This window comes from Stegodyphus dumicola, chromosome X2 (genome assembly GCF_044657685.1).
Source record: "Stegodyphus dumicola isolate Sdum_Otavi_A_Nest chromosome X2, ASM4465768v1".
In the NCBI taxonomy this organism is placed as follows: Eukaryota; Metazoa; Arthropoda; class Arachnida; order Araneae; family Eresidae; genus Stegodyphus; species Stegodyphus dumicola.
This window is the reverse complement of record NC_140781.1, coordinates 192,844,405-192,865,627: the sequence shown is the minus strand read 5'-3', so window position 1 is coordinate 192,865,627 and position 21,223 is coordinate 192,844,405. Positions and strand designations below refer to the sequence as shown.

The 21,223-nt window shown below is 34.4% G+C and overlaps 1 protein-coding gene across 1 annotated transcript in view; it reads right to left on the bottom strand.

Moving 5' to 3' along the window:
• LOC146992999 (xibalbin-1-like) overlaps window positions 1-21,223 on the bottom strand; it is a 277,189-nt gene that overhangs the window by 143,177 nt on the left and 112,789 nt on the right. The window contains exon 2 of the mRNA XM_085808927.1: window positions 17,650-17,753. The gene's annotated coding sequence lies outside the window, so the exon portion shown is untranslated. The remainder of the gene's footprint in view (window positions 1-17,649; window positions 17,754-21,223) is intronic.

Below are 21,223 nucleotides of genomic sequence, written 5' to 3'. Positions count from 1 at the left end.
ACTTTACCGCTCGGCCGCTGGTGAGCCTTGGAACTTTAGGAGGTATAATAAATAATAAGTTATTTTTATAACTAAGTTATCAGATGAAAGAAATTCCAAGTTATAATTACGTTAAGTCCTAGAAAGGTAATGTACTCTAAAAAGTAAATAAATTCTAAAGAAAGAAACATTAAGTAAATGCAAAGAAATCTAGTATCTTGAATGCAATTTACTGCAGAACGTAAGTCTATGTATAATAGGGGTTATGCCTTTCATCCAAAATATATCTGAACCTGTGGGAGAAAAATCAGCCAGTTTTGAAAAAAAAACATAGTAGCATGTTAATTCTAGTAAATTGAGTGTAGCGTAAATCTTACGTTCCTTTAACAAATTTGAACTTTTTAATCCACATCTTCAATCCAAAGCATAATTTCATCACTATTACGCAAAATTTATTTGCACGAATTGCTCTAAATGACTAAGCTTGTTTATATTAAACTGATTAACCCAGCTCTAATTCATAAACTATTAGAACTGTAGATTATATTCATAAAATTTGCTTTATATGAAACTGAAGACAGTAAGAGACACTTCACAGAAGTTGAGATCAGTGTTTTGTTAAATTCCCAAAGACAATCCGCTTGATATTTCTTAAAGCAATTTTAGAATATTTGTTAAGTGTGTAATATGGCGTGCAAGATAATTATTTATTTAACCCTTATTGCTCGTACCCATTCAATGCGCCTAACAGTGTCCGAATGGCTAAATTTAGAGCACTGATTCGATCTGAGTTTGGATCTTGGCCAACGGATTGGTATCATTTGCATTTACGTGGTTCTTCCTATGTGTAATCCACTCTCTTTTATCCTAATCCAGTCTCCTTCAGAAACTACTCCATGGAGGTATCTCTCCCTTTGGTAGATCATCTAGCTGTGTTTTGTAATATTAAATAACATAAGAAGCACCCTCGTTCATATCATATCTTTTTCTATTAGTCTTTTGCTCTTGTGATAGTTTGTATATGATTTGTTATAGCAGGAGTTTGGGGAGATAGCGATTGGTGTTTTGGTTTATAAAATCATTCGCCATTTATTCGATTCGTGCCCATATAAAAAATCCCATAATACAAACTTTTCGTAAGTTAATTATAATTAGTAGCGCATACAAAACTGAAGTTGAAATTGAAGATGATCTTTAAGATATAATTAATGAATTCGTTTTCAGGAATAATGAATCCGTATACTCAAAGAAATGTTATGTCAAGAAACATTATCTTCTCTTAGTATTATGTTAACCAGAAAATGACGCAGAATTGCACCTCACCCTAAACTCAGTACATTTAAGTATACTGAAGGGTATTTATTGCATCTGCAATTCGAATTTTTACAGATTATTGCAATCTTGATTTCATGCTGTTTTTTCCCAGCTTCATTAAATTTGTGGTGATCCACGGTGTGAAAATGGTTTCTGAATCAGAAGAGATTCGTGCACTAACCTAGTGCTTCGCATTAGAGAGTAAAGAACATCTATGATATAAAAATATACTTTTATTTACACAGCGAAAACGCGCAGCAACATTATTAACGAAAGCTCATTCTCCTAATAACATACTTCTTTTTACACTCCGCTTGCGCATGCGCAATGACAATTACCAAAGGAGCTTGGCAGATACTGCCATCTGTTGGATAAACTATTCGCTACATATTCCTCCCACCTGAATTTACTGGGAGGTAAATTCACACATCTGTTAAGTATAATATATGCATAATAGTACAGTATACAATATTGAAGTATAAAATTATGCCTACCAAGATGTTCTAATTAAATTGAAATACAAATTTACCTGGAGATGCAGCATTCCATAATTTTCTAGACATATTAACAGATAATACTAAACCTAGAAAAATAAAAATAAATCAAATTATTAAAAAGTATTCAAACAAGTACAAAACATTTCACAGACGTATCACTGGTTTCACAGTTCTACCACTGCTGGTAGTCATAGGAATATTTTCAGTCATATCCTTTTGGACTGGGTTATCCAGCTCAAGTCTGTACAGTCTTTGCACTGGTCTCAGAAACTCAGAAGTCTCTGTTTTTATGACAGCAAGTCTTACTTGTCCATCACGACCAGGTAGCAGCTTTATGACACGCGCCAGGTTCCAAAAAGCACGTTTTTTGTTGTTATCTTCAAGTAGAACAATTTCACCCACCTGGAGAGGTTTAGCTATAGAGTTTTTAATGGACTGCTGACGTAACTGTCCTAGATATTCCACACGGAATCTTGCTCTAAGTTGTTCTCTCACCTTTTGTAGATACTTAGCTCGTTTACTCAGTTTTTCCTTATCCACTGTATCGATATCAGGTACTCCTGATTTGGAAATCTCCGCAGGAACATTTCTGGAGTTAATGGGGATGAATCTTCAACGTCTTCCGACACGTAGGTAAGTGGCCTAGTATTGATTACTCTCTCACAGTCGCATAGTACTGTAAGCAACTCCTCGTAATCCAGGGCAGCACGACCTAGAACTTTTCTCAGAATCTGTTTCACCATTTGAACTAAACGTTCCCACCAACCGCCCCACCAAGGTGCGGAAGGAGGAATAAATTTCCACTGAATTCTTTGCTCAGCGGCTTTTGATCGCAGACTCTCCCAATCAATTGTATGCAGAAGGCTCTCCGCTCCTTTAAAATTACTGCCATTGTCTGAGTATATTATAGATGGTCTTCCGCGACGAGAAATGAAACGTCTCAATGACTGGAAAAAAGCTTCAGTTGTCAAGGATGTTACTGACTCCAGATGAATGGCCCTATAGACCGCACATGTGTAAAGAACAATATAAGCTTTTCGACCATCCTTAAGGTAGAGGGGTCCTGCCAGATCGACACCCACTATCTCAAAAACATTTGCATCACGTACTCTATCTTTCGGCAAAATTCCTGGAGTTACATCACAACTTTTGGATTTAAATCTGTGACATTTAACACATTTTCTAATGCAGTTTCGTACTGTCTTACGAGTTTTGAGGATCCAATACTTTTCCCGCAAATGAGACATCACCATAGAAGTACCAGCATGCAGCAGCTCATTATGTGCATTCATTATTAGTAAGTTTACTACTGCATGATCAGATGGCAAAATGACAGGAAACTTAAAGTCATCAGTATCGTCGCGATAAGAAATATTGGTTTTAGCTCTGATCAAACCATCACGATCAACTATAGGTCCGAGGTCTTTAATTTTATCATCGTTCACACTCTTAAATGATTCTCTTTGAACCAATAACATAAGAGTTATCTCAGCTCTTTCAATTTCCAAAACTGACAAAATTTTGGAGGTTTCGTTTGTAATTCTTCGTAATTTAAAGTAAAACCTAAGAATCCAACCTAACATGCGTACAATTTTCTTTATGGATGAAAAGTACCTGTAATACCAATTGTCAGGTTTAGAATCTTTGTTAAGAGTTGTCAATACTGATTTACGCCTTTCTGAATTTATGATCTCTTCGTCCGGCAAATCGGTGCCTCTTGACCATGACGATTCTGGTTCTAACAGCCATGATGGGCCCTCCCACCATTTCGACAGCAAAAACTGTTTAACTGAACAGCCTCTAGAAGGGAGATCGGCGGCATTCAGCTCCGAAGGGATGTAATGCCAATCTTCTATTTTTGTAAGTGTTCTGATTTCTTGGACACGATTCCAAACGAAAGTTCCCCACCGTACGTCTCGCTGGATCCAGCACAAAGCGGTTGTTGAGTCAGTCCAGAAGAATGTTCTTAAATTTGGCATGTTCAAATCTGAAAAGACCATACGTCCCAAGCGTGTTCCGATTAAGCAGGATAATAATTCCAAACGAGGAATGGATATACTCTTTAAAGGCTTAACTCTAGTGCGTGCTTGCACAAAATTTAAATAAACCTTATTTTCGGTCTTCACTCTTAAGAAAATACAGGTAGCATAGGCATGCTTGCTGGCATCGCTGAAAACATGAAGACTTACATCTTCGTTAACCGATCTGTCAATATTAAGCCATCTAGGAATTTTGACATCAGACAGCAGTTTCATTTCCTTTACCCATTGTATGGACTTCTTTTCTAAATGTTCTGGCAATTTTTGATCCCAATTTAATCGTAATTTCCAACACTCTTGCAATATCACCTTTGGGAACAGGGTAACGGGAGAAAGGAAGCCTACTGGGTCAAATAACTTATGCGCGCAAGAAAGGAGTGTTCGTTTACTCGCGACAATCTCCTCTTTCTTTAGTGACTCAATTTTACAGGAAAGAGTATCATCCTTCAAATCCCAGTTTAACCCTAAAACGCAAACGAATGTATCTAATTTAGAGTTGGGAATTATTTCGGTTTCACAATTCGACTGCCATCCTCTAAGATTAAACTTTCCCAGTGACAATAACATTCTCGATTCTAGTACAAATCTATTCAATTCTTCAACATTCTTAAAACTAGTCAGGCAATTATCAACATAGGACTCCTTCAAAATGTTGGCTGTAACTGCAAACTGATCTGGGGCACGATTTAAATGATAGTTCAACGTAGCGGCTAACAAAAATGGACTACAGTTAAGCCCAAAAACCACGCGACTATGTCTGTAAATTTTAGTATTCTCTTCTTCTGCACCTTTCCAAAAGAAACGCAAATAATCTCTATCCTTCTCTCTTATACCAATCTGCAAGAAAGCTTTCTCAATGTCTGAAATTACTGCAAGAGGATATTTCCGAAAACGATTCAACAATGTTGGAATTATTTCTATTAGGTTGGGACCTTTCTCAAGACAATCATTTAAGGAAAGTTCTCCTTTGGCGTGTGCCGAAGCATCAAAAACTGGCCTTACTCGCGTAGTTTCACTAGATTCTTTAAAAACCGGCCTATGAGGCAAATAGTGCTCTCTATCTACTTCGCCTTCATTTACCTCTTCAATAATTCGTTCCTTCAACCAAGTATCAAATACTTCCTGATAAACTTTAATTTGATTCGAATCTAATAATTTCCTTCGCGTATTAGTCAGGCGTTTTTCTGCCAACGTTTTATTATTAGACAAGCGAGAGGGGTCCAATACCCAAGGTAATGCAGTTTCATATCTCCCGTCTGAATCCAAATTCAAATTTTCCTCAAAATATTGCATGGTCTCCTCATGAATTTCAGCTTTCTTTTTAGACTCAACTGGGTCATTTGTACCAATAACGTCTAACTTCCACAAGTTTTCTGCTGATCTTTCGTTTAGCAATAAAGAAACACATGCAAGAGAATCATTTATACCCGAAGATTCCTTCGCTGGAATTTTACCCATTAAAATCCATCCCAAACTTGTTTCCATCGCGACCGGACCACTTTGTAAACATTTAATATTTCCGGTGAATAATTTTCCAGCAATATCAGAACCTATCAACAATTTAATGTCACTTTCGTTTTCGAGAGCATTACCCTCTACATCTGACACTTGAATATTTAATTTACGAAGTTCTTTCAACCAAGGACCTTTAGGTAATTTCTTAAGATCAGAACAGATAACAGATTCACTTAAACAATGCACACTACATACATATTTATTATCAAGGCTACTCAAATTAACTATATATTTAGAATGCAATTTTTCTTTTGTTTCTACACCTCCGAATAATTTATGAACTAATTTCACTTCACCAACACTGTTACATTTCAAAGAATCTGTAATATCTTTCGTTAAATAACTTCTCTCGCAACCCGTATCTATAATCCCTCTGACTATCCTTTCCCTGTTGCCATTTTTTACCCTTACGATTAATGTTTGTAGTAACACATCGGAGCTCGCGGATCTGCTAGCCAAAACATTGACCTCATTTTTCGCCACAGGCTCTACTTGTTTAGTCTCTTTCAATTGAGAAGGAACTTGTTGACACATTACTGCCAAATGCCTTTTCTGGCAAATTAAACACTTAACCTTGGACTTACAGTTACGAGAAATATGGTTTTTCTTCAAGCATAATAGACATAAACCCTTCTTAAATATTAAATCTTTTTTATCCTGATATGTAAGCGTACTAGCTTTAAAACATTTTTCTTTTAAATGTGGCTTATCACAAAATAAACACGATTCCTCAACTTTCTTAATAGGAGCATTTTCTTTAAATTTGTCTCCTGTATACAAATCATTACAAGTAGGAATATTAGACTCATCATTAATGTAACTTTTAGATTTTCTACTTTTATCAAAAGAAAAACGCGCTAATTTAATTCTCTCTTCAGATATCACTTCATTTTTCAAAAACAGAAGAATAGATTCAAGATCGCTCTTACCTTGTTGTGACGAGCTCTCCCGTTCCCTCTCCCACACGCGTAAGATGTCAGGGGGCAGGCAAGATTCAACTAACGGAAAAATAACACTAGCGTATTTATCTTCAGTCACACCGAGAGATTCCAGAGCACGCAATTTTGTTTCTAAACTGTCGTACAACGATGATAGCGCAAAGTCCTTTTTGGTTGCATTATTATTTATCAACACAAGATTCAATAAATCCCGAACGTACACTTGTATAAGAATATCTTCACGTCCAAAACGATTCTTTAAATGTTCGATGACTTTCGGATAATTTTCTTTAGTTGTCGGGAAACTCTGCACTATTTCCCGTGCTTTCGATTTGGCAGCAGTAGCCTGGATCAGATATACGAATTTCAAATGATCATCTAGCACTGGATCTTCGTGTATCTTACTAAAGGTATTCCAGAAATTCAACCATTGTCGTGGATCACCTGTAAATTCAATCAAATTTATTTTCGGAAGCTTCAAATTCGTTGCCGTTGTTCTTGAATCAACAGTTCTGGTTTCATTTACCGATGCATGAGTCAGCAAATTTTTCTCTAGTTTCACAGTGATTTGCTTCACTTTCATCCTGGCTGCTATTAATTTCTCCTTGTAAGTCTCACATGACTCAAATTCTTTAGTATATTCTTCTTGCGAGACTTCTTTCGATTTTGATAGGAGATCCAATATTTCTTCATCCAACTGTTGTAGTCGAATTCCTTTATCTTCCAGGATTTCCAGGGACGATAATAGAACATCACTGTTCAATTCTGACTCATTCAAATGTCCATGTAGGCTATTATATGCTTTCGTGAAGGCTGCACGCAGTGGTATTCTTCTTACTTTCATGGCTTCCATTTCTGCTGTTAAACCATCAAAAGTGTCCTTTACCCAACTAATGCGTCCTGTTAGACGGACGCCACTTTTTATTGTGGTGATCCACGGTTTGAAAATGGTTTCTGAATCAGAAGAGATTCGTGCACTAACCTAGTGCTTCGCATTAGAGAGTAAAGAACATCTATGATATAAAAATATACTTTTATTTACACAGCGAAAACGCGCAGCAACATTATTAACGAAAGCTCATTCTCCTAATAACATACTTCTTTTTACACTCCGCTTGCGCATGCGCAATGACAATTACCAAAGGAGCTTGGCAGATACTGCCATCTGTTGGATAAACTATTCGCTACAAAATTAAAATTTTATTAATTATAATTATTGGGGAATGACGTCGTATGATGAGCTATGTATTCCCTCATGTTACGTTTTATGAGTATTTACTACATGGAAGTGCAACAGATGCCATTCAGAAGATTATTTCAGTGCCACCAGATGCTATCCTTAGTAAATGTCAGTTTCAAGAGGTGTGAAGCAATTTCAAACTTCCAAATACGTAAGAGTGATGAATTGGAGAAGCTGAGTGAGTTTAACCCGGATGTCATGAGTAAAGGAGTAGGTTCCATGTGCGCGGTTAACAGCAATAGATCATTTGACATGAATTTGAAAATTTTCTCGCGCTGACATTTGTATTTCAAACGGACTCACAACTGAAACTCTTCACTAACGAGTACCTACCTGTTCACAAGATATTAATTGGAACTTTTCATTAAGCGTATTGTAACTGAAGATGATAAAATGCGCATAATAATAATAATAGATATTATGATAATAATATTAGTAAATGGAAGTGTTTCAGCAAAGGGGAAAAAGCATCTCGCATAAAAACCGTGTTGCATCCTCAGAAGGATTTGCTGGCGTATAGTGGCAGATGCAAGGTGTCGCTTAATTTAATTGTTAGAAAAGAATCACACCATTAACGAAGACATTTACTCTTATCAGTTAGAGAATTTAAAACGGCATTATTATCAAGATACTGCAGTGAACAATAGGTATTGGGATTCTTTAGCGGGGTAATTCTAAATTGAGTATTACATCAGTGGCTTGACAAAAGCTTAATAATGGGAAACTTTTCCGCATCCGCCTAAGCGAGCAAATATTGGCTTCTCTATTCATTACTTGTTTAGGTCACTGCAACATTTTCATGTTTGCGAAAATTTCTATAATAAAAATAAGGACGAAAGTATAAAACAAAATAAATATTCTGCTGCTAAACCAAAATAATTTTTCAAAAATAAGACAAAAAATTTGCCAAAGCATATACAGAAATCTTAGAAAATGATGGGCTCTTTAACTAAATTTGCGCAAGATTATATTACCTCGTTTGAAGTAGTCTGTATTAAACTGTATACAATCGTCAGAGAAGTAAAGTCGCTGAAAACTTGTAGTTTGGTCCGGACTTCGAAACCCGACGAACGGGCTCCTTGCACGGACGTTTTCGCGGTTTTTCCCATAAGTAACGTATATGCGAGAAAGTTCTTGTTAGAAAGTCCTTCACGAAGACATCCCTCCCCTTACGCAGATACCCTCGAGTTCTTTGCTGTAATTAAACAAAGCAAACCTAAACTGCATTAATCCTGCCTTATGTTCTAAGCAACATGATCTTTCTTGACATTTTTACCCCAGATATTTTTAAATGAAACTGTTAGAAATAATTATTTTCAACAATTTGTATCTGGGGGAAGTCAAAATAAAGGCATGATATCGCTCTAACTTTACTTAAAAAAATAAAAACAGAATATCTTTCTGTAGTTCTGTTCTTAATTTGTTTTTATTTCAAAATTACATCCGATTTTATTTTATTTGGTTTAATTTCCTTAGTAAAACACGAAAACAGCCGTGAATACTTTTATGTCAGTTTTTGTGAAAGAGAAACGATCCTTGAAGGGTTTTTCATAATATACCTGTTAAACGAAGGTAATTGTTTCCTTTTGATTAATTTTTTGCCGTACCTAATTTCGCAGAGAGTTTTGGAATGAAGTGGTGTGGTGTGGTGTATTTAATTATGGCAAAGCACACTAGGGCTATCTGCCTATGAGGAGGGATGCCTTTCGTGGAGGACTTTCTAAGGGAAACTGGCTCGTATACACGTTACACATGGGGAAAACCACGAAAATACCCATGCAGCCAGCCCGTTCGCGGGATTCGAACCTCGGACCGAACTACCAGTGTTCAGCGACTTTACCGCTCGGCCGCTGGTGGGCCCCGTTTTGGAATTAAGAAAATAAGCTAAAGTTATTACTGATCGTGCCAGTGTGCGTTTACTAACATTCCAATTATGTGTTGTTGTGTTGTGACTTATCTCACTTGTCTGACAGTAACATCATAGCAAGCCCACAAAATTTATCGTGGCTAGAAGAGCAAGATTTCACTTGTCGTTGGCAGGAGCCTTGAGCTCCGTACAGGTGACAGTACGACTTCGCTCGGTTCCGCCTCCAATTTTGGTGAAGAGCACACCCCGGGGCGCCGGGTCCCTTAGACAGACCTCCACGAAGCCATAACGCCTTTAAGCCAGATAGCCCTTGAGTGCTTTGCATAACTAAGTAAACCAAACTAAACCTTTTGATACTGAAAAATCTCTTTAGTTTTCAAAAATCTTTAATTTCCAGGCTAATTTATAGTACGCATTTAGTTAGACAGACTGCAGTTTCTAGAACTTAGGTTTGGTTTTGGTTTTATAGATTGTATTGAGATTACGGCAGAGCACAACAGGGCAATCTGCCTAAGGGAAGGGATATCTTCTTGGAGGACTTTCGATAGGAAACTGGCTCATATACATGTTACACATGGGGAAAACCACGAAAACGCCCATGTAGCCAGCCCGTCCGCCTAGAATCGAACCCAGCTCGGAAGTACCAGTGTTTTGCGATTTTACCGCTCGGACGTTGCTATGCCTCCTAAAACTTAGGAAGTAGACCCAGAAGGCTGTATTTAGAAATCTGCCTCTAAAAAACAGGATATTGATAGAAAATGAAGTCAGTTTAAGAATGATAAAACTTGACTAAATAAACTGGCCAATCAGCATATTCATTTGAAGGTACATTTAATCCCAAGAATACATTCCATGTATTTGTGAAATTCAGTTAATTGATGATCAAAGATACTTGTAAGTTTTAAATTGTGAGCTTTCGATCAAAAGATATGCGTCATACGAGCATAATTGCTTAAAACAGGAGCTGTGTAATGGTTAATGAGGAATGTAACGGTTAATGAGGAAAAATGTATTTCGTTTACTTCCATCAGTATTTAATGTTTCCACCAAAGTCCAGTGTATATATCACCGTGAAAGACCGAAATTGGAGAATGTCGACTTTCACCGGAGAATATCAACATTCACCAACATACGTCGGTGAAAGACCGAATATTTTACTACATTCTTGTATATTCGGACCCTCACCAGGTGTATGTCGACAATCACAGATATGCTCTGGTGAAAGATGAAAAGAGAGGTCATAAAGTGTCATAATAGTTTATGTTATTGCAATAAATAAGATTTGAATCACATAATTTAGTCAGTTTTTTATTACTGTTATTTTATTTTCTCATTTAGAACGTACTGTATAATTAAGTAAGTTTTTAACTTCTATTATTTTCCTTTCTCATTTTGAATGTATTGTGTGTTTTAGGTTCTCATGTTCTTAAGTTCTTATTTCAAGACTCAAGTGCGTTTATTCGCGACTGAATTACGAAGAAAAAAAATATAATATTGTTATATGTTCTACATTCACCATTAGTACATGGTGAATGTCGACATTGACCGGTGTAAGTCAGAAATAAGAGTATTTGGAAAATATTTCGGACATAACCAAGAGACTATGTGAATGTTGACATTCACCGGTGAAAGTCGACATTCTCCAGATTTCGGTGTTTCACCGTAACATATATACTAGACATGGTTCTTACGAGGTGATGAAACTATAATTTCGTAACAGTAAAACCAAATGGATATTAAAAATATTTGACCTGAGATGCACATCTTTTATATGACTTAAGATTTCATTTTACTAATTTGCAATATACACGAATCAGACACATGTATGTTATCTAATGAATAATAATTCCGTAATTGACTGAACAGTATTAGTTTGAAACTAATCTAAATACTGCTATGATTTCGGTTTACTTTGAAGATTATGTTACTTTGTGAAATATTCCATTATTATAAAATTTAAGCTTTGTTTTAATGAAGTGAAAGCAGGTCTCAGAGTCTTCAAAAGCATGACTTTCATGCTACTCTTTCTCTTAATAAGCCATTAGCCTCATTAGCGCATAAACATAAACTCACTTTGTCTGGTCGTTAACATTACGGCCATACATGCGGGCTCTTATATCTTGTTTAAGGAGTCGGTGATTAGCACGGTGGGCACGAACACGTGTTTATTCATGCAGCGCAAGATAATGTTAACGTTGTTTTCACCCAGTAAAGCGAAAAATAAAAAGTTGCTGTTAGACATAAATCTGGTAGTTTTGCTTCTAGTGAAAAGGCTGTTAAACACCTAAAAGAGAGATATTAATATTCGAATAAGTAGCGGTAGTAGTGGCAGGGATATTTATCGATATCCTCAAGTTGATATTACAATTTTGATGTTTATCCGATAAATGTCATCAAGTTGATAGATAAAGAATTTAAAACTTTCAACATATTGAGTTGGTATAAAAAACAAATACTATAAAAGTAATATTCATGAAAGTACAAGAGGAAGAAAACTGATTTTAGGGTCGGAAGAAAAATTACAAAAATGTATGAAATAGCTGTGAGTTACGAAAATTTTGTCAGGAAACACACGCATGAATACACCAAACGTCCCAAAATCTGTGACATAACAATCACCTACACTAAAATAAACAAAAATTAATTTTACAGAAATATTTTGGACTATTTCGAAATGAAAACATGTCTTGCAAACTTATTCGGCTACACCAGCACTACTAAAACCCCATTATGAAGTATTCCTTGGAACGAGAATTAACTGTTATGTAAAATAAAATTTTCCAGAATTGTTACACGGCGGTTTCTAGATATCTGGATTTTTCAAAAAAAAATATTTTCTTCAATCAGATAAATCATTGAGAATAATTAACAAGTAACTGATATGATTAGGAAATTATTAAAAATAGACAAGCCTTTTTTTACTGAATAGATTTTTTGAAGTCAATATAACAAAACAAAGAGATTCTGAGCCTATACAATTCTGCATAATATTCTGAAGATTATACTAGAAGTTCTTATAGAATATATCTGCCAAAAAATATCAAGTCAGATTTTTAAGCTGCCCATAAGATAGGTTATAGAAGCAATTTTTTATAACGTTATCTCAAGCAAGCCGCTTAACAAAACACAAAATCGAAGGGAGCACTTTTTGTTCTTGTTATGAACTATTAAACTTTTAAAGCTCATTTTACCAATGTAGTTTATTATAATACAAAACCAGGCTACAGCAGGTTTAGAATTCTACTTTAAAAGATATTGAACTAACAAAACAAAAAAAAAAAAAAAAATCAATAAAATCACCCATTGTATTTCACTGATGCGCTTTTCTTGATGATATATTTGAATATTTTTAATCTAGAAATACTTTAAAAAAACCTTTTCTAAATGGTTAATAAACAGCAATGAGTAGTAGTAATTTAAATAACGGTTTTTACTTGGAGAAAATTGAAAATAATATTACAATCGTCACGCTACATGCTACTGATGCTTATATATATGAGAATATAATCATTGCTGTTGTATTCTATAGATTAATATTTATCTTTTCTAGAAAGTTTATATTGGATTCATTATTATTATGCCTCTGGCTTATACGAATGCACTTTATTTTTATAGGTAATCTGTAATTCTAAACAATATTTAAAGAAATTTATCAAGAATACAATAAATAAAAAACACATAAATAAAAATGATATGTCGGAGGGACTTTTTTAATTCTTTAAGGTATGACAGAATGATTGTCTGTTACACACAAACATTAACTGCTGCTCTTAATAAAAAATAACAACGATATTCTCCTCCATATTTTAAACTACAATCTGGACGTCTTCACTTCTAGAACTTTAGAAGTTCAATTACTTACATTTTCTGGCTCAAAATATTCACTTAGAGAGCATAAAGTAGGTAAGTAAGCTTATGAAAACGAATGTCTTGAAAAGCTACTAGCTTAAAAGCAAAAAACTTTTGTGTTGACAGAACTCCCAATAATCACTCATAATTAAGAGTTATAAAAACATTTCCATATTTATTATTTTATCGTTGACTTTTTTGTACCGTCCAACCCTTTTAAAATGGTTTTGTACTGAACGAACAAAAGTTTGTCAGAAACTGCTAACATAACTTTCTTTGAGTGAAAACTTTTTTTGTATCAACTATGGGAGTACTTTTGTAACAAATGAGAGCTTCTTTGTAGATATGGCCCACCAGCGGCCGAGCGGTAAAGTCGCTGAACACTGCTAGTAGTTAGGTCCGAGGTTCGAATCCCGCGAACGGGCTGGCTGCATGGGCGTTTTCGTGGTTTTCCCCATGTGTAACGTGTATACGAGTCAGTGTTCCTTAGAAAGTACTCCACGAAGACATTCCTCCCCTTAGGCAGATAGCCCTAGTGTGCTTTTCCGTAATTAAATACACCACCATACTACATTTGTAGATATATGATAAATGACAATATAATAAATTTTGAAATTAAAACCAGTTCCTGGTCGAGTCACAATAACCTTTGCAGATCAAGAGAGATATTGGTTTATTTGTTTTTGGCAAGTAAACCAAATCAAACTAAAAGTACAATAACAAACATCGCAAACACAAAGTAGCATACAACACCGCAAATCACCATAGAAAACCAAAAGTACCATTTAACATCACAAAAGCACTAGAGGACTATTTGCCTGAGGAGATGGATGCTCTCGTGGATCGACTTTCTAAGAGAAACCAGCTCGTATACATGTTACACACGAGGAAAACCACGAAAACGCCCATGAAGCTAGCCCGTTCGCGAAATTCGAACCTCAGACCGAATTACGAGTGTTCAGCGACTAGAACCTCAGACCGAATTACGAGCCGACCACTCGGCTGCTGGTGGACTCGGAAGATAGATAATACAACAAACTTCAAACTGTATTCCGCGGAACTTTGGCGTTCCATAAAACACCTGTATGGGTTTCCGCAAGTCAAGTTCAAAATTAGAATTATTTTCTTTTCATTTTTTGCCATACAGTGCATAAGCCATTGATATATTTTCAATGCTTTTTTGAAACGTTTACTTTTCTGAAGGTGGTAGGGGATCCACCTCAAATAAGACATAGGAAATTATAGTTTTTAAGGTCTCCCTGAGTCTTCAAAGTTTGAGGAATGCAGATACAGAGACGAATACACCTTTTTACATATTTCAAGTGTCTTTCTTACTTATTCCTCCTTGTCTTAATTTTGTTGTAGGATAACTTTATTTAGACATCAATAATGTTATAACAATCTTAAAGGCTCAAATAGAATAAATCTAAAAATATTTATAGTCTAAATGTTTTTACTCCTATTCATTCTACATTCAAATACAAGTATGGTTATTTTGATTTTTATTCATTGCGCTGCGTTTCTCAAATATTGCTCGTATTCTCAAACCGAGAGTTGCAGGAATTCTGCATTGAGCCAATCGATCGGCGTCATTTCGCCAATTGCATTTTCTCCTTTCACGTATCTACCTCACACTACGATGGTTGTCACAATGTTTCAAGCATTTTCGTTACAAATTGAAACTTGGCCAAATAAATAGTGATACGATCAACTTGTAAATGTTCTGTTAAACCAAAATTAAAATGATTTAAATCTCTTCGAAAGTCAGTTGCTTAAATTTGGCTTGATTAAATTAAAATGCCATTCTCACAAAGTTTTCTTTTCTTTCTTTTGCAAAATGTTAAAGTATTTCTATAAATATTTGCTTATTTGATATCCAGATTGTTGATTCTATCAGTATTTCAAACTTCACTTTTAATATTGTTGCTTTTTAAGTGCAAACCAGCGAGGTTATATGCTTATTGAAAGGATATCTTTATGGAGGAATTTTTAGGTAAATCTGGGTCGTATTTACATTATTCTGTGCGTAAACCACGATGAAGACTCCATGCAGTCTGATGCTTTGTCTGAGTGAAACCCTGATCAAATTACCGATGTTTAGCAGCTTTTTGCGTTTGACAAATTTTGGGTGAGAAATATAGACAAGGAAAATGATGTCACACAAAATTTCAAGAAGAAAGTTTTCTATTTTGTTTCTGATACTGGGATTTTCGAATAAATTTATTTCAAATTACCAAAGGACATTTTTTGTGAAAATGTTTAAAACAAAATGTTTCAACATCAGTTCAACTGGATAACTTATTCTTTAGAAAATAACTTTTTTTATTTCAGCATATTTTATTTCAGCATATTTATATTTATGCATATTTTATTAACATTCATAACCACCTCTCAATATTTTTTAAAATTTCAATGAGCATCATGTATATTTCAAAATTTATGGAGACAAAAGCAGAAACGCTCAGTAGTTTATGTATCAAAGAGTGAATTTTGATGACAGTAAGGTAAACCATTTCAATTTTTGAGGCTTTTGTTTCTGAGATAGCTGTTCTACTTTGCTTTTCACCGTGTCTTCTGTTGATGCTAATTCTGACTCTGAGCAGTAAAACAATCCAAGTTGGTAATTTACTTTTGTGAAAAAAATCTTTAACTTCCGTAGAATTTTATCGACTTCTGTAGAATTATATATATATTGACATAATGAAAAAGGAAATTTAGATAGTTTATTTAACTCTTCATGTTAGTGTTTTAAAAAGGCATTTAAGAATACACTTTTGCGGAAAATAATAGTAATATGAGGAAATTATGCCCACCAAGAATAGAAATCCTACCTTCTCATCCGAAAAACTCGAGCCTTAGCTACATGTCCATCATGGCCTTCGGCAGTTAAATGAATTCAAGTAGTATACAGACTTTTATACTCGGTCATCTAACATATTTCTAAAAGGTGCTCCATATACGGTTACAAAACTGTTGTTCACCAAAGTCTCCTATAACTGTGAAGTTTCGGAGAGAAATTGACGAATCCACATTCTGCTTGTTAGACAGATTAATCGCATCGAATGTTGGTACTTGCTGAAACCTTGGCCTCTTGCATTAAACACTTAGCCTGGTCTTAAACGCAAAATAACCATTATTAAAGCTGTTGAGCAGCTGAAATGCAAATGGTGAAAATTAGTGCAACACCTTTATATAAGAATTATATTTATAATATTTATGTCTGCTACTTTGGCTAGAATAGGAAAAAGTGTTTTTTTTTTTTTTTTTTTTTTTTTTTTTTTTTTTTTTTAATTTTCCCATCTTAAACAGCAAACCAGTTTATTATGTGATATTTTCCGGTTTATTAAAATACAACTGTTAAACGTTTCTATAAGAATGGTGATGTTACTTAAAACAGGCATTTAAAAATTCATTGAACACAAAAGTATGCATATACAGTTAGCTTGCATAATATGTAGTGTGCGTATTTATCAGTTTGCTTCGGGTGAAGAAATTAACACGGATCTGATAGCACTCAGAACTTAAAATCTGTTCCCTTTGCATATAGTTTTTGATTTTCACTCCTGCTAATGTCTCATATTTAACCAAGAAATAGATCATCAGGTTGATAACTTGTGTAGAATCTTCTGTTAATTAGCGAGCTGTTTATATTTTCAACTTTTCTATAACTTCCCCTTTACGTATTCTTCACCAAAATACAAATGAGTAACGAGTATTTAAACTAAGGTTTTTGGATTTTAAGACAGATCATGTTTATGCGCTCTATGTGTTAGTTTCCTTTCAGCTTTGATAGTTTCAATTATTGGGCTTTGCGTTTTCTCGCTGATGACATTTTAATTCTGACTGTCCGGCAAAGTTAGTGAATTAGCTTCTAGTATAGTAATTAGTTGTGCAGTCATTGACTACTGTTCCACGTTTAACTTATATTTGACTATTCTATTTAGTTGCATCCCCGCGAGTTGTGGTTCTTGTAGATCAAGAGAGTGCACAATTTTTCTTCTAAATTATGTTTAAATAAAAAAGGCTGTTTTTAACCTTCCTGTGACTTTATCTTTGTTCTGCGACATAGCAATATTTCGCTTCGTCTCTTGTGGCTATTGGACTAAAATAACATTTCCAGATCAAGTGTAACTTCACAAACTAAGAGACCAAGAGGTGTAAAGGAAGCTGATAGGATTGATAAGCGCCATAAATACTTACATATAGTTGTAAGGATGTAGTTTCTAAAAACGTTAAATAAAGGAAAGTTTGAAAAGGTCCTTAGTGAATACTATGGTATCTGATTAACATTTGTGTCTGTAAGAAAATAAGGAAAATGACTTTGTATGAATGAAATGAAATGTTTAATGTGTCAAAAATTGGCTTTAACGGTTCATGAAAATAATTTTTCTTGCCAAAACGTTTCTTTTACCTTTGATTCCATAGTGATATTCAAGATCTGATTTCCGCAGAGGAAAACGGATGCATTATCCTGGCTTCCAGTTTCAAAGAGGACTCCATACTTTTCTGTAGTACCTAAAAAAGTAATTTGAATTATGCGTTTCCATTTTGGATGTTAAAAAGATAAGATTTAAAGCTGCTACCACCAGAAGAAACTGTTCCTTCCAGCTTTGAAATGAACTGAAATTTTTAATTCTAAATTTTATTCGTTTATTTAATTATTGGGTTGGTAAATGATTTAACTCTATTAATTTTATTATATCTTTATATTAAGATTATTGGACTGATAAATATTTAACTCTATTAATTTTATCATGTCTTTATATTCATTAAAATTTATAGCGAAACCAAAACAAATTTTTTAGACTGCTCCCTTTTTAAATTCTTTAGATTGTTCCCTTTCTCTGATTTTTTCTGATTTAAATTACGCTGCACATAGTAAACTGAAACCATGAAAACAATACGTATAAAAGATAACTTCTTTAATAACTTCAAATGAAAAATTTTAAATTATAAAGATATATCCCGAAGTACTTTATATAAATTAAACTTTACATCAATGGCATATGGTACGATGGAAATACTAGACAAATAAAGGGCTCTTCGTAATAAGCTTTGCTCCAGACTTTCCGTTTCTTAAATAGGACATAGGCTATATAAGGAGTGTCCATAATTAAAGTTCCCCTATTCAGACCTACAACCTTAAATATTCATCAGAAAAGTATGAAAATTTCTGTGTGACGTAATAAAAGGATGGTAAAGATAGTTAGGAAAATCCAGGTTAGTTATATATATATCGCCATAAAAAGGCAATATATTGGTCTGTCAATATAAATTGGACCAAAATTAATCCAATTAACCTTATATACTCCCCCTTTTCAAGAGCGACTGGGGATTGGAGGACCCAGTCGCCAAATCCTGGTGGTGGAGAAGACTTTCGGTTTCTTAAATAGGACTTAGGCTATATAAGTAGTGTTTGTAATTAAAGTTCCTCTATCCAGACCTACAACCTTAAATATTCATCAGAAAAGTATGAAACTTTCTGTGTGACATAATAAAAGGATGGTAAAAGATAGTTAGGAAAATCCAGGTTAGTTATATATATATCGCTATAAGAAGGCAATATATTGGTCTATCAATATAAATTGGATCAAAATTAATTCAATTAACCTTATATATTCCCTCTTTTAAAGGGCGACTGGGGATTAGAGAACCCAGTCGTCAAATCCTGGTGGTGGAGAATCATCATCCACCACCATTTTAGTTCGGGCGCCACTGTACAGACATTAGGTATTTTGGAAGCAGGAGAGATGAAAAATGAGCAAAGCCCTCGCCGGGACTCGAACCACGGACCTTTCGATAACGTGCCGAGCGTGCTGATCACTGCACCACGAGGGCATTCTAAGAAGGCGGAGGAAATACCTTATAAGTTGGTAGTCATTCTTTCGTTTAAATCGTCCTATCCTTGTTCTAAAGTGTCTCATATCTCTGGAAGCAAAATGATTGATATATTTCTACATTCACTAAATTTAACTACGCAAGAAAAAATGACGTGGGAATATCAGGGCCTGTGTAAAGGCTAGAAGTGGATGATAAAACTAGAGCAAAGCACACAAATATTATCTTCCTAAAGGAAGGGATGACTTCATGAACGAAGTTCTGAGGGAAACTGTCAGATATTCATATTACACATGAAGAAATTCATAACAAATGTCTAGGATGATGTAATTTCCGAAATAAATGTTGTCTGATTAAATTTAACGTCGAGTTCAAGCAAACAACTCATATTTTCTTTTTAAGCATTTGATCTTTAGTCTGGAACACGTTAGAACTTTTCTAGTAAACATTTACTACAGATAGTTCATGAGCAAATTAGTGTCTACAACATAATAATTACAACACATAGGTTCAACTCCAGTTTACTCTTTCTGTTTTTTGATTTGCGAATTGTTACTGTTTATTACGATTTCTATGCAATTGTTTTGCAAGAAGAAGCAATTAATTTATCGGAAATTTCTACTGAAGCATTAAATGTTTAACGAATAAGCGTAGTTTTATTTTTTTTTTTATCATAAGAACTATACGAACCTGGAAATAAATAAATAAATAAGCTTACATACTGTTTTAGGTTTACCACATACACACAGAAATAGCTTTGACGCTTTCCTTTACGTGTAAAATAAATTTCTTTGAAGATAGTAAAAGGAAGCTATTCCTGCTCGAGATCCATAGTCTTTCCAACTTTTAATTAAAATAGCCTGTTCTCTTTGTCTTCGTGTCACAGTTAATAATTTTGCAATATATAAGTCATTTTAAGCTTTGGAAATATACTTTTGATCTTTCATCTTCGAATAGAATTCTCTGATGCGCTTTTGGCACATTAATCTGCTGTTATAGATCCATAAAAAGAAATGTTCGCGATTTAATATCACACAACTAATCCACTCATTAATAGAGTAAAATTTCCGTAAAGTATTCCCATTTAATTGCTAGAGAATGAAATGAATTAGTATATGTTGCTTAGAAGCCATCATTCATGCGTTCCTCATTTACTTTCCTCATTACACTTTCTATTTTCTGTCACCCTTCTAATCTTTTGAATGAAACTGGATGAGGGTAAGTTAGCAATTCATTTCTTAATTTAATAGGTCAAATTATTTACTTCAACAACCATTCGTTAAATTTAATTAAAATGTAGATTAATGTTTGTTTCCTAAATTCTTGGACAACGTGACCTTCTTCATGTGAATGTTAAGAAAAGCTCTGGAAATATTTATTCTTACTGTAGGAAACAAATAAGGTTACTGCGACTTCGTAAAAGGAATTTCAATTATGAACTCAAAGGCTTAGTCATAATGATAAAGTGATAGAAAAATTACGGAACCTGGGATCATTCTTTCTATCTTAAAGTGACCAGGCTTAATGCGAAAAACTCTGGAATGTGCTCTATTCATATAAAAGCACTGAAACTGGATTCATCATTTATTGTTAAATTTCCTGAAAAAGCTTTAAAATAAATGAACATGTTGTAAATCTGCATAACAGTGCTAACTAAATTTGGCCATTTATTGAGATCTCAAGTAATACACTTCAAACCAGTACAAAAAACGCATACGTTAGGAAAAAATTTCTCAACAATGCAAATTCTGAAAAATACATACAAATACATGTAAAAATATGATAATACATTCTGAACGGCTAAATATTTTATCTAGATATTAAGAGGCATTAGGTTTATTTTTGAGAGAGCGACATGGAAAATCAACTGCGCCTTTGCCGGGATTCGAACTCCAGGTCTTCCAGATGCTAACAGACGGACTTTCCAGTTGCACTGCAAAAGCACGTGGAGCGAAGGGAGATACCTTACAGATATAGAATTAGTTTAGAAATCTGAGTGACCAAAAATGAGATCGTTTAAAAGAAATTTAACAATATTCGTTCCTCAGCTTTATTGCATAAAATATGGAATTAAAAACTATAAATTTGAGACATTTTAGTATTCATCCTTTTGAAATATTTGAAAAGAGGAATTTTATAACGAATGA